The 15,445-nt window shown below is 42.8% G+C and overlaps 1 long non-coding RNA gene across 1 annotated transcript; it reads right to left on the reverse strand.

The window, feature by feature from the left end:
* Positions 1-285: 285 nt before the first annotated feature.
* Positions 286-13,608, reverse strand: LOC136162062 (uncharacterized). The gene is made up of 3 exons (XR_010661917.1): positions 13,504-13,608; positions 13,006-13,133; positions 286-930 (listed from the first exon to the last, which is right to left on the reverse strand). It is a non-coding gene; the product is annotated as an uncharacterized lncRNA (long non-coding RNA).
* Positions 13,609-15,445: the final 1,837 nt, after the last annotated feature.

Below are 15,445 nucleotides of genomic sequence, written 5' to 3' on the forward strand. Positions count from 1 at the left end.
ATAAAGAAATACCACCAAAGATTGAGTTTTTAAAAAAGGAAAATATAAGAAGGAAAAAAGGAAGGGTATTTATAATATGATCTCATTTATGCAATTAAATATGCATACACAAACATAAAGACAAAACTAACTACAGGTAGTGCAAAGTGAAAATGACATGAGGCCTCTTGTTCAAAAGTTAAGCATTTAAGGTGGGGGGAAGGGATAAATTAAGAGTATGAGATTAACAGATACACATTACTATATATAAAATAGATAAAAACAAGCAACAAGGGTTTACTGTATATTACAGGGAACTATATTTTATATATTATAATAACCTATAATGGAAAATAATCTGTATTTTTATATAAAATAAATATTTTATTAATTTTATTTTACATAAAAGTATGTAGAGTATATATACAACCAAATCAGTTTGCTGTACCTTTGAAACTAACACAATATTGTAAATCAACTACAATTTTTTTTAAAGTTAGGAATTTCAGGAGAGTAACAACAGCAGAGCATTAAAGCAAGCTCAAGGCCCTTCCAAATGCAATCTGAGTGGCTGGACAAGTCACACAGCTGAGAAACTGATCCTCTCTCTACATTTGGTTCATCCTCATGATTTGCCAGTTCTGTATTTGTCAATTTGCCTACTTACTAAAATTTAGCTGTAATTCCTCAATCAGTACTCATAAGGCTTTCATGGTCATTCCCAGACAAGTCCAGAGCAACAACAAATCTGAGTCATGGGACAGTTACGTTCCCAGCTGAGGTCCAATAGGGCAACACTCTGCCTCTTTTTCAGCTCTCATCCTGCCAAGCGTCCTATCCGGTCTGTTCAGTGCCGTGTTTTCCAGGTTTGTTTTTGTGACTTCACTGTCTTCAGTGGCCCCCAAGAGTACTGCTTAAGTGCTTCCAGGTGCAAGAAGGCTGAGCTGTGCCCTACAGAGAAAGCAGGTGTTAAACAAACTTCCTTCAGGCAGGATTTAGAAGGCTGTTAGTCACACGTTCAATGTTAATGAAACAATAGTCATTAAATGAGGTGTCTTTCGACAGAATTACACACAAAACAAGGCTATGACTTTATTAGCTGAAAATGTTCTGATCAGAGGCTTGCGAGAACCTTGCCTGCATTTCCCCCCAGGAGCAATGGCGTTTGCTAATTCAACGTTGGAGGCAACATTATAGCACGCAGCCCCCTTGAAAAGAGAGTCAACTGTTCACTGATGGCTATGTGCCTAAAACTCACGAGATACACAAGACACTGTTAAAAGTGGTTGCCTTTGGGAAGCTAGACTGGAGTTGAGGAAGAGAAGGGAGATTCTGTTTTTCATTTTACGCCTTTATGTACTGTTGGATTGTTTTAACTCTAAGTATGCCATCCTATGCCGTGCTTAGTCGCTCAGTCATGTCTGACTCTTTGTGACCCCATGGACTGTAGCCCACCAGGCTCCTCTCCCCATAGGGGTTCTCCGGGCAAGAATACTGGAGTGGGTTGCCGTGCCTCCTCCAAGAAACCTTCCCAACCCAGGGATCAAACCCAGGTCTCCTGCGTTGCAGGCAGATTCTTTACCATCTGAGCACCAGGGAAGCCCAAGAATACTGGAGTGGGTAGCTTATCCCTTCTCCAAGGGAACTTGCCTACCCAGGAACTGAACTGGGTCTCCTGCATTGCAGGCAGATTCTTTACCAGCTGAGCTACCAGGGAAGCTCAACTTTAAGTATATCTTACCTTTTTTTTTTAAAATAAATTAAAAACCATATATCTCAACCAACAAGGACTGACTGTACAGCACAGGAACTCCACTGAATATTCTATGATAACCTAAATGGGAAAAAAAATTGAAAAGGAATAGATACATGTATATGTATAACTGAATCACTTTGAGAGACACCTGAAACTAACACAACATTGTTAATCAACTATGCTTCAATATAAAAATTAAAAGAATAAATAAAACCTTATATCTCAAAATTTCCCCTCATCTCCTCCATGTCTAAAGCAATATTAGGTTCTCACCACCTCAAGCCAGAATTTTTGTAACGGCCTCCTAATTGTCCTTCCTTCTAATTTTCTCTTCTCCAATCTTCACCTGCCAGATGAATCTTCCAAATACACCACATTCATCATGAAATGTTCCAACCATTCATCATCGCCCATTAAAGCAAATCTAGCTTTCAGAGTCTTATGTAATCAGACCTCAACCTTATCTCTCCCTATTCCCCAGTTCTACTGTCTGACCATCCCTTCTCACCCCCACCTCATCTGTAGCATTGACCATGCCAGTTTCTGCCTCCATAGTTTGGCCTGGATCCAAGCCACATCTCTGTCCATTATTTGGTTCCACTAAAATAGTGAAATTTCTTTTCTCCTATGATTTTTCCTGTTTTTGAATTTTTATGGTGCTAAACTACAAAAGGAGTGTTTCATTTATATGTTATCTATAACTGTCGAATTGTATATATTTATTTAAACAACACATGTGTTTATGGACTTCCCTGGTGGCTCAGCTGGTAAAGAATCCTCCCACAATGTGACAGCCCTGGGTTTGATCTCTGGGTTGGGAAGATCTCCTGGAGAAGGGAACGGCTTCCCACTTCAGTATTCTGGCCTGGAGAATTCCATGGACTGTGTAGTCCATGGGTTCCTAAAGAGTTGGACACAACTGAGCGACTTTCACACTATGCCTTTATACTATATGTCAGACACTATTTTTTTACATATATTACCTCATTTAATCTTCACGACAATCTTATAAAGTAGGTGTTATTATGCGTGTGTGTTCCTTGTGGCCACCTGGACTGTAGCCCGCCAGGCTCCTCTGTTTGTGGAATTTTTCAGGCAAGAATACTGGAGTGGGTTGCATTTCCTCCTCCAGGGGATCTTCCGGACCTAGGGATCCAACCTGGCCAACTGCATTGCAAGAGGATTCTTTACCACTAGCGCCACCTAGGAAGCCCAGGTGGTATTATTGTTCAGTTGCTAAGTTGTGTTTGACTCTGCAACACCATGGACTGCAGCACACCAAGCTTCCCTGTCCTTTACTATCTCCTGGAGTTTGCCTAGATTTATGTCCATTGAAGTGGTGGTGCTAACCATCTCATCCTCTGCCGCCCTCTTCTCCTTTTGCCTTCGATCTTTCCCAGCATCAGAGTCTTTTCCAAGAGTGGGTTCTTTGCCTTATGTGGCCAAAGTATTGGAGCTTCAGCTTCAGCATAGTCCTTCCACTGAATATTCAGGGTTGATTTCCTTTAGGATTGATTGGTTTGATCTCCTTGCTGTCCAAGGGACTCTCAAGAGTCTTCTCCAGCACCACAATTAGAAGGCATCAGTTCAGTGCTCAGCCATTCTTTATAGTCCAACTTTTACATCCATACATGACTATTGGAAAAGCCATGACTATATGGATTTTTGTTTGCAAAGTGATGTCTTTGCTTTTTAATATGCTGTCTATGTGTGTCATGGTTTTCGTTCCAAGGAACAAGCATCTTTTAATTTCATGGTTGCAGTCACTGTTTGCAGTGCTATTGGAGCCCAAGAACATAAAATTTGTCATTGCTTCCACTTTTTCCCCATCTATTTGCCATGAAGTGATGGGACTGGATGCCATGATCATGACGACTCCAGTATTCTTGCCATGAGAACTCAATGAGCAGGTGGTATTATCACCCTTCTTTTAAACGTGGAAACCAGAGCACGGAGAAGTTAAATAAGTTGCTCAAGGTCACACGGCAAATTGTAGAGACAGAATTCACACCCAGATAGTCAGACTTCCCTGGTGGCTTAGCTGGTAAAGAATCCATTTGCAATGCAGGTGACCTGGGTTCAATCCTTGGGTTGGGAAGATCCCACAGAGAAGAGAACAGTGACTTACTCCAGTATTCTGGCCTGTAGAATTCCATGGACTGTATAGTCCATGGGGTCACAAACAGTCAGACATAACTGAGTGACTTTCACTTTCAGACTAACTCTTAACTATATACAATTCTGTTTTCTGTTAAAGAGTCATGCCCTTAACCATATACAGTTCTGTCTGCTGACTGCTCAAATGGATAACTGTATGATGAGTTCCTTGAGGGAAGAGATTATTTCTTCCATTTCTTCTCTTGAGAGCCCCATATCATGCTTAAGAAGGTCTTATCAACTGCCTAGAGTTTCCTGACCCTCACTTTTATGGCAGGCTGACACTCTTAGATCTAAGGATGGGGACTTGGAACTGAGAAGTCGGGCTAAGCATGCTTCCCTTGAACTTGCTTGCTGCCTTCCTTCTCCTTGAATTCCCCATCTTCCTCCCATGGTGGGCTGAGCTAAGCCCTTGGCTGGCTTTAGCTCTCCCCATTGGACTCCTCGTCACTTCTTATCAAGACCTCACAGTGAATCCTGTGGCCACAAGATGGTGAGATGGATGCTTGCTCCATGGGGAAGACTCAAGGTCACACAAGAGCAAAAGGCAGGATTTCATTCATCCATCCAGTCTCCTGCCCTCCACCCTGCAGCCTACCCACAGGCTTCAGCAATACGTGAACAGTGAACTTCCAGATGTTCAAGCTGGTTTTAGAAAAGGCAGAGGAACCAGAGATCAAATTGCCAACATCCATTGGATCATCAAAAAAGCAAGAGAGTTCCAAAAAACATCTATTTCTGCTTTATTGACTATGCCAAAGCCTTTGACTGTGTGGATCACAATAAACTGTGGAAAATTCTGAAAGAGATGGGAATACCAGACCACCTGACCTGCCTCTTGAGAAACCTGTATACAGGTTAGGAAGCAACAGTTAGAACTGGACATGGAACAACAGACTGGTTCCAAATAGGAAAAGGAGTATGTCAAGGCTGTATATTGTCACCCTGCTTATTTAACTTATATGCAAAGTACATCATGAGAAACATTGGGCTAGAGGAAGCAAGAATCTTCCAGCAAGCTGGAATCAAGATTGCCGGGAGAAATATCAATAACCTCAGATATGCAGATGACACCGCCCTTATGGCAGAAAGTGAAGAAGAACTAAAGGGCCTCTTGATGAAAGTGAAAGATGAGAGTGAAAAAGTTGGCTTAAAGCTCAACATTCAGAAAACTAAGATCATGGCATCCAGTCCCATCACTTCATGGCAAATAGATGGGGAAACAGTGGAAACAGTGCTGACTTTATATTTCTGGGCTCCAAAATCACTGCAGATGGTGATTGAAGCCATGAAATTAAAAGACGCTTACTCCTTGGAAGGAAAATTATGACCAACCTAGACAGCATACTAAAAAGCAGAGACATCACTTTGTCAACAAAGGTCCATCTAGTCAAGGCTATGGTTTTTCCAGTGGTCATGTATGGATGTGAGAGTTGAACTATAAAGAAGCTGAGCACCAAAGAATTGATGCTTTTGAGCTGTGGTGTTGGAGAAGACTCTTGAGAGTCCCTTGGACTGCAAGGAGATCCAACCAGTCTATCCTAAAGGAGATCAGTCCTGGGTGTTCATTGGAAGGACTGATGTTGAAGCTGAAACTCCAATATATTGGCCACCTGATGCGAAGAGCTGACTCATTTGAAAAGACCCTGATGCTGGGAAAGATTGAGGGCAGGAAGAGAAGGGGACAACAGAGGATAAGATGGTTGGATGGCATCACCAACTCAATGGACATGGGTTTGGGTGGACTCCGGGAGTTGGTGATGGATACAGAGGCCTGGCATGCTGTGGCTCATGGGGTCACAAAGAAGCACTTCAGATACTCAATGAAAACACACATTCTAGGGCCTCATTTAGCTTATAGTCTAGGGGAGGAAAATATATTTTTTAGAGAGATAACTATTCTTTACCAATCAATTATGATTCTCCTGAAGAAGGGGTGCATCACCAAATTGAGGAGAATCAAGAAAGGTTTCACTGATGGAGTGACATTAAAGAGAGAACTGATGGACAGGTGGGAGTGGGCCCAGGAAGAATGCACGTCCCAGGAAAGATGGCACATCCCAGGCAAGGAGGCACGTCAGTACACAGAGTATGCCGGGAAGACAAAGCTGGGCACAGAATGCCCAGGGCGTGATGCCAGGAGATGAGGTCTAAGAGGTAGGAAGGGACTGGAATGTGAATGTCCTGATGGGATTTTTATCAGCAAAGTTGACTCAAGTCTGTGAGCGACAAGGAACTATTGAAGTATAATGGCGAGAGTCACATGTTAGATGGGGTTGGGGGGTGGGTGAGGACAGAGGTAGGGGCCTCTGTTAGGAGGCTATTTACATAGTTTAAGAAATGATGAACTGGGGACTTCTCTGGTGGTCCAGTGGTAAGACTCCAAGTTCTTAATGCAGGGAGCCTGGGTTCGATTCCTGGTCAAGGAACTAGATTCCACATGTCGCAACTAAGAGTTTGCATGAAAAAAAAAAAAAAAGTTTGCATGCCACAACTAAAAGATTGAGTGAAGATCCCAAATGCTGCAACAAAGATCAGAGATCCTGTGACTGGTGGCAGGGACCAAGTGCCCCCAAATACATAATTTTTTTTTTAAAGGAAGTGATGAATTAAGACATAGTTGGGAGAAAGGAAAGAAAAGTTTGAGTGTGAGAGATGAACACAGTCAATAAACACAACATTGTACCTTCAGACCTTAGCAGTCAAATCCTTCTCAGTTCAGTTCAGTTCAGTTCAGTCGCTCAGTCGTGTCTGACTCAGGAACCCCATGAATCGCAGCATGCCAGGCCTCCCTGTCCATCACCAACTCCCAAAGTTTACCCAAACTCTTGTCCATCAAGTCGGTGATGCCATCCAATCATCTCATCCTCTGTCATCCCCTTCTCCTCCTGCCCCCAGTCCCTCCCAGCATCAGGATCTTTTCCAATGAGTCAATTCTTCACATGAAGTGGCCAAAGTATTGGAGTTTCAGCTTCAGCATCAAATCCTCTGGATGGTAACTAATGCCAATGGCCATCAGTGGTCTCTAGGTTGATGAAAGCAGGATGGATACACTCCACATCGCTCACCCTCATCCTGGGGACTCAATCCTCTCTCTATATGAAAATTTTCTTTGGCAACCCACTCCAGTATTCTTGCCTGGGAAATCCTGTGGACAAGAAGAGCCTGGTGGGCTACAGTCCATGGGGTCACCAAGTCGGACATGACTTAGCAAAAAAACGACAACAGCCCTACTTCTAGATTCATAAAAACCTCCTAGGTGTTTCCTCCACGCCTTTTGCAGGCTTTCATTAACCTGGGTTCCTAAATGGCTACAGGGAGAAGTGCTGCTCTGCAACCCTCAGTTCAGTTGCTCAGTTGTGTCTGACTGAGACCCCACGGACTGCAGCATGCCAGGCTTCCCTGTCCATCACCAACTCCCAGAGCTTGCTCAAACTCATGTCCACCAAGTCAGTGATGCCATCCAACCATCTCATCCTCTGTTATCCCCTTCTCCTGCCTTCAATCTCTCCCAGCATCAGGGTCTTTTCCAATGAGCCAGTTCTTCGCATCAGGTGACCCAAGTATCGGAGTTTCAGCTTCAGCATCAGTCCTTCTAATGAATATTCAGGACTGATTTCCTTAAGGATTGACTGATTTGATCTCCTTGCAGTCCAAGGGACTCAAGAGTTCTCTCCAACACAACAGTTCAAAAGTTATACAACCCTAGAAGCAAGAAATAAACTACCGTATGTGAGCTATGTTCTTTACTTGGATCTTTCTATTATAGCAATTATCCTAACTAACACAACATGCTGCTACTATTTCTTTTACGAGAGTAGTTCTGCTCAGAAAGACATTCTCAGTAAATCTTTGGAGTGGGAGGTTAAGAACAAGCTGTTAGTGTAGGCTGTGGTACAGCCTCTGGATGCACATGGAACAGTGGTCCAAGTTAGGAAAAATGTTTCAGGCTGTGCAGGTCTCTTAACACTAAAGTATTTCTGTAGTTGGTCCTTACGCTGCAGGATCTCATTTCAAAATAAAATTCCATTTGGGAAAAAGTTGGAGGTTTCTCTTAAGTTCAAATATTAAAAGGGTGTAGTAGAAAGAAGTACATGGAGCTGCCTCGTATGCAGCATCTGTCTATTCAACAAAAGCCTGCTGATTCTGACTCTGAACACCCAAGCCTTTCCTGGAGAAGGACCTCCCTCAAGCTAGGCTTGGGATGGGGGGCGGTGAGGTGGGGCATCTTCTATAACAGAAACATCTTTTCTCGGCTAAGATTCTCCCTCACTTGTTTTGTGCTGGTGTTTGTTATGCCTTGACAGCAGGAAGTCCTTTCTTTTTTATTTTTAATTTTAATATCTATTTATTTATTTATGCCTGCTCTGAGTTTTTGTTGCTTCACGTGGGCTTTACTAGTTGTGGCAAGCGAGGGCTACTCTTCAGTTGTGGGGCGTGAACCTCTCATTGCTGTGGCTTCTCTTGTTGTGGAGTGCAGGCTCTAGGGCATGTGGGCTCAGTAGTTGCGGCATGTGAGGTCCTCCCGGACCAGCGATCGAGCCCTTGTCCCCTGCACTGCTAGGTGAATTCTTAACCACTGGACCACCAGGGAAGCCCAGGAAGTCCTTCTTGAATTATAACTTTCTTTCCTCCTTCTGTAGTTGCAGAATCTCTCCATGTTCTCAGTGGAGGTAGAAAGAGCGCTGGCAACTGGCAGTGTGGTCTATGTCAGAGACATAAACAGAGAGATGAGTACGCAGACGGTCATAAATCCCCTTTCTCAGAGGTAAAAGGGAAGAGCCCATATGCCTGGGTTGGCTGTTCCTTCAGACAAGAGAACTGGTCCTCAAAAAAAAGTGTGTGGTTAAGGAAACTGCCAGCTTTTAGCACCCCGAAGGTTTATTTAATTAGGTAATTCATTTATTTATTTACCTTCACTGACACTGAATAATTAACTTGCCTCACTGCCCTACTGCCAGAAGGCAGCAGCAATCCACCTAAGAAAGGCACAGTTACGGGCAGGTACCTGGGTTCTCCCTCTGACTTGTTTCAGATCACTAGAGGAGGATACTGTGTATGTAGCTGCATAATTATTTTCCTCTACAAAACATGAAAGGGGATTGCTTTCCTCCCAGGAGAGAATACGTTTGCTTCTACAGAAGTTCTCTATAAGAAGAGTTAACTGGAGGCCATACTGAAATAAAAAGCATATTAATTTTATCCTGATACAAGGTCAATCTCTTCTAATTTTTAAAATGAAGAACTTGGGACTTCCTTGACAGTCTAGTGGTTAAAACTTTGCTTCCAGTGCCGGGGCATAGGTTCATTCCCTGGTCAGGGAACTAAGAGCTCACATGAGTGCGTTTGTGCTAAGTCACTTCAGTCGTGTCCAGCTTTTTGCAACCCTATGGACTGTACGCTGCCAGGCTCCTCTGTCCATGTCTCTTAGGTCTCCTGCACTGGCAGGTGGGCTCTTTACCGATAGTGCCACCCGGGAAGCCCAAGATCTCACGTGCCGAGTGGCAAATAAATAAATAAAATGAAGAACTTGAAGTACATAACTACAGCACACATTTTTTTGTTTGTTTTTGTCAGCTGTGCTGTGAGGCTTGTGGGATGGGATCTCAGTTCTCTGACCAGGGATGATCCCAGGCCACGGTAGTGAAAGTCCAGAATCGTGACCAGAATCCTAACCACTAGGTCACCAGGGAACTCACTACAGCACTAAAATTTAAGCCTGTTTAAATTCTATATTGTAATAAACTAAAGCATGAGCGAGAGAGAGAGAAAAGGAAAGAGGTAAACAAGAAAGAAAAAAGAAAATTGAGATGATAAGAGACTAAGAAGTGATAAGAGGAAGAAGGAAGTGAGAGGCAGATGGTTTTTCCAGAGCCAGAGAGGGAAAAGACAGAAACAAGATAGCGAAAGGGAGATGTGGGGAGAACTAAACAGTTAGCAGAAGCCTTGTGCCAGGTGTTTTATATCCATTATTTCACATTTGTTCATTGTGCATTCATCATACAGATAAGGTTTGAAGCAGGGGAATGACATTATCAGATGGACATTTTTAAAAGTATTGACTTATTTATTTTTGGCTATGCTGGGTCTTTCCCGCTGTGCATAGGCTTTCTCTAGTTGTGAGCAGGAGTTACTCTTCACTGGCTCGAGACGAGCAGGCTTCAACAGTTGCAGTGCATGGGCTTAGTTGCTCTGCAGCATGTGGTATCTTCCCGGACCAGGGATCGAACCCATGTCTCCTGCATTGGCAGTCAGATTCTTAGCCACTGGACCACCAGGGAAGTCCCACATGGTCATTTTTTAAAGACCACTGTAGCTGCAGAGAGGGCCATGGGTGAAGGCAGGCTGACAATTTTGGAGGCTGTTGTGGAAATCAAGGAGAGAGATGATGCTAGCTTGGATTAGAGTGGTGGCAGGAAGAATACAGAGGAGCAGAGAGAAGTATGGAAATTTTAGGTGGAAGACTAAAGGAACTAAGCCCTTTCTATATGTTCTCACTGTACCTTACACTTATCTCATCCATCGTTGCCTTTATTACATCTTACTAAAATTACCTTTTTACTCATCTGTGTTTCCCTTTAGACCTGGGCTGCGCAACATCACTAGTCATGTGTAGAATCTGAGCAGGGCAATGTGAGATGTGCTTGAAGTGTAAAATACACACTGAATTAGAACAACATTTCAAAATAAAGAATGCAAATATTAATAATTTCTATATTGCTACATATTAAAATGATACATATATATATTTGGTGGGCATAAAATACATTATTAAAATTAATGTTACTGGTTTCATTTAAATATCTTTATGTGGCTACCAGAAAATTTTAAATTACATGTGTGGCTCACATTCTGCTCCTACTGAACAGCACTATGAGAGAATATAAGAACTGAGGTTTCTCCAAGGCCTACCACTTATTTAAATAAGCACTGAATGAGTAAATATATTTGGCCAGGTCACATTCAAATTCTGACTGCAGGGATGTATTAATGATGAAGGCTTTCAGTGTTGGTTCATATTGTTAACAATGTTGGCTTCACTGTTGGCTGAAAAAGAATGTGTTTTCTAAACCAGTTAGACTCAACATTGCCCAGAATTTGGCTAAAAATTTTAGAAGACTTCTGCAATCCATCTACCTGTGTTAGATATTCGTCTACTAAAGAACACAGTTCACTTTTGGCTCCGTCTCTCTGGAAACCATGTGGCACAGGCATGGTCCCCTAATTGAGGACCATCTTAAAGCAGGCATTCTAAAGGCAATGACTAAAACATGAAACAGAATACCTACACATCGCAATCTGTGAATCTCTTCTGAAGCTGTGACTTCATTTTCACTCAGGAGTTCAGCACCTCGTCAAATCTGTGCTTCTCTGGAGCTCGGGGACTTGAGCCAAAGGAAATGAGCACAGTGTCCAGCTAACTCTGGTCACAGCCAATTCAAGTGGAACACTTACATGTCTTTTGAGCACATCAGCACTGCTCTTGTTTTATTCCCCTGCAGCTTTACATGCGCTGTGCTTTGCTGTCAAGTCACATCAATCAGAAAGAACAATTTTACGAGCCAGTGGGGGTCTGGCATGTTGTATCTCTCAGAACCCTTTTAATTAATTCACCAAAGTCTTTAAGGAAACAGCTTGGTAAATCTCTTCAGCAAGTTTCCACTGCTTAGCAGTCTGACGGCATTAAAATAAACTAGAGCTCCATGTTCTGTTTTAACCTTTTCCAAACATGCTTACTACTGAATATAGCTAAGGGCAGAAACACAAAAGAAAATTCAGCCTTAATTCCTCCATGGAATCATGTGACTTGCAGAGCTCCCAGCCTACACTCTCCCAATGAATGATGTAATGGAAGCTGGGGCCCACTAATCGCTTTTGACATGAATAACTTGAATAACGTGTAGAAACCTTCCCCCCCCTGATTTGTGTCAAGTGAGCTTAGCTTTTCCACATTTAAGTAAACTTCTCAAGCTCTATACTGACAAGAGCCTTGTCAGTATATATATACACATTTTTCCCCTCTAACATTTTAAGTAATCCACATTCCAAGGTCAACAGAGCCTGCATCTGGGGAAAGGGCTTTAGGGCAGACACCTCCACGCTAAGCTTCATTGATGACGTCTTCGCGTTACAGGAGCCCCATCCTGATATTTTCCCTACGCATAGAGTAAGGAACATGCCATGTTCATTCATTCAACCAGTATTTACTGTTTGCCATGAGCAAAGCACTTTGGAGAATATCTAGATAAATAACAAATAGTTATCATTTAATGAGTCCCTATTATAGCCTAGGTATCTTAAAATACACAACAATGCAAAGAGATTAACTCCATTTAACTGCAAAATAAAACAGGGTCTCTAATTTGAGGAGTTTACATTTCACAAAGATTTCTGGTGTCTGGCGTGGTATAGACGTGTGTGTGTGTGTGTGTGTGTGTGTGTGTGTGTGTGTGCTGGTGTATAGGGTGGTATAGATATGTAAGAGTGTGTGTGTGTGTGTGGGTGTGGGTGTGGGTGTGTACTCAGTTGCACCTGACTCTTCTTGACTTCATGGACTGTAGTCTTCCAGGCTCCTTTGTGCATGTAATTTTCCAGGCAAGAATACTGAAGTGGGTTGCCATTTCCTACTCCAGCGGATCTTCCCAACCCAGGTATCAAACCTGCATCTCTTGCATCTCCTGGACTGGTAGGTGGATTCTTTACCACTCTGCCACCTGGGAAGCCCGATATAGACTATATGTATACATAAATGCTGTTTCTGATGAAATTTACAAGTATGTCAGGTAATTTAATCCATAATACCCAACAGTATTCTGAACTAAACACTCAAATGTTTGTTGACATACCAACCAGGAGAGAGAGAGGCTGTATTCCATCCACATTAAGAACTGCATGGCAAAAGATAATTAGAAATGCATGCAGCAATAAAGCAAAACTTCCTAAATATGAATGAGAAACTAGGTAAATTACCTACCCATCGAGATTTTTCAAAAATAATCTTAATTAAACCTGGGCTGAGTTATGATCTTACCACTTTTTTAGAAGGGCCATTTATTAGAATGAAGTACAACAAAACCTCAAGGTCATAACCCACGGAAATGTTCATTACTTACCAGGGTGATGTTTTGGGGAGTCGACCTCCTTTGGCAAAATTACTGTCACACCGAAATCTTATTCTAAGTATCTGGTGTGAGGGCAAATGAGAGCCTTGGAGCCTGATCTTTCCAAATGTAATTTACATCTAAATTAATTTGAGAGAGAAAAGAAAGACTATGTTTTAAAACTCGCCTTTTAATTTTTCCTTCAGGTCACCTCTTCTGCACTCTTAATATGGCTCCCTTCACGGAGTCGGAGGCCAATAGAGCATCATGACAAAAAGAAATGATCCAAAAAAGACGAGTCTTGACAACCCAAGCCACTCAGGGGGTTCGGGAGACCAAGGCCCCATCCTCAACTCCCCGGCCGCCAGCGCCCCCTCGCGGGCAGCGGCTGCTCAACCGAGGAGGGCCGGCGGCCACTGCCCTTTGGGAGACTTGAGGGCTATCTTCTCCCCTGCGCCCCGCCTCGCGTACCCCCGCCCCGTCCCGCCCCCGCCGCTGGCGCCTCCGCACCCGTCTGCAGCCCAGCCCCGGGCGTTCGCCGCTCCTGCTGCTCCTGCCGGCGCTGTCCGCACACCCACCCACACGTCAAACGCCCTCTTTCCCCCTGAAAAGTTTCTAGACGGTAGGGACTATTTTCTTCTAATGTAACCTTCCACCAAACTGGAGGGAAAAGTTACCCGAGGCCTGGGAGGGGTCGGGGTTCGGGGGGCGGGGGATGGGACCTGGGTTTTAAAAAAGAGGTCTCTTTTCCGGGAAAATAAATGATTGGGCCTCCAAGCCAGAGCTTTGTTTGCTTGGTTAACTGAAAAAGGTGCTTGATAATGCTGAATATTTAAGATAGAATTTTTCTTAAATTAACATAAAATATATTGCACCAGATAAATGGTTCTTGTCTTCAGACCTTGCAGTTCTTTCTGTTGATTCTCATCTGAACCCCTTGTTCCCCCAGGCTCCTAAATCCTTACCTTCAGCTATAGAGAAAACAAGATCCCCTGGGAATGACTGCTTAAATCCTAGAGACAAAAGTCAAACCTAGAAACTGCTGTCCTGGGAAGTTGGCTGAATTCTATCCATATTCTGGATGGGTAAACTCACCTGCAGAAATATATAGTGAAAACCCACTAGGCCTGTATTTTTTTCAGATTTTAAGTGGCAAGAGTCAGTTTGACAAGGAGTTTTAGGAAGGGAGGGAGAAAGAAAGGAAGGAGCCAGAATAAAAGAATAGAAAAATATGACATACTACGAGTCAATATTCTTTCATGAAACCAGTATCATATGTGCATGTACGGGGTCAAGAAGTAGCATATATTTTTTACTGTGTGTTGTGGTCAAAAAAATGTCTGAAAAACCACTGCGATAGACAGTGGAATTATTTTAAGAGGCCTAGAAAGATTTGAAAAGTCATCTACTTCATTCCTCTATACTTCGGCAGCGTTTTGTTTAAAGAGAGAGAGAGAGAGAGAGAGAGAGTGAGTGTGTGTGTGTGTGTGTGTTGGTCGCTTAGGCCTATCTAACTCTGAGGCCCCATGGATGGTAGCCTGCCAGGCTCTTCTGTCCATGGAATTCTCCAGGCAAGAATATTGGAGTGGGTTGCCATTCCCCTCTCCAGGGAATCTTCCAGGGATGGAACCTTGATCTCCTGCACTGCAGGCAGATTCCTTACAGTTTGAGCCACCAGGGAAGCCCCCATTTAAAGAATAGGCCAGATTTAGTTATTCTTCTTGCTTCATTCTTCCCATCTCAATATATACTATTAATGGCTTGTGAATAATTTGTGTCTTGAAAGCTATTATTTCAGTAAAGAAAGCTTTAGCTTAAAATATGAAGGGAATTCTGCCAAGTTCCTCTTTTCTCTATGGCTCTTCTATTACCCTGTGGCCCTGGGGCCATGGACACATTCCACGTCTGGAAGCACTGTCGGAAGTGCAGACCTGAAAGCCTGGGTTACTAGAATGTCATGTGGTCAAATATTCCTGTGGATCTATTTTTTAATATATGTTTACTTGAAAGTAAACATTTTTCTCTTTTCCCTAATTGTTTATTAAAATATTTTTATTGTCCTATATAAGTCATATGAGAGCCTGAAGCACTTGAATTTGACTTTGTCCCTTCTCAGTGGGGGAAGCTTGCTTTTGTGTAATCAGGGCTATGGTCTCTGACTGAAATTTCTGTTTTTACCCCCATTACACACACTCACTTCATTCCTGCCATTTTCATTCATTCAACATTTGGATCAAAAGGCTCACATGTATATGTGGGTAAAGGTGCTGATGGCAGGGGAACTCTTTCATCATCAATAGTAGGCCACTGGCCCAGTGATAACAATAAAATAGCAATAATGATTATTATTAACACATATTTCTCAACACTTTCCTGTGCTAAGCAAATTATTGCATTGGGTCTGTGAATTCTCCTAATAACCCTATCTCATAATTGAAGAAACTGAGCTTAG

Source organism: Muntiacus reevesi, chromosome 1, assembly GCF_963930625.1.
Source record: "Muntiacus reevesi chromosome 1, mMunRee1.1, whole genome shotgun sequence".
Taxonomy (NCBI): domain Eukaryota; kingdom Metazoa; phylum Chordata; class Mammalia; order Artiodactyla; family Cervidae; genus Muntiacus; species Muntiacus reevesi.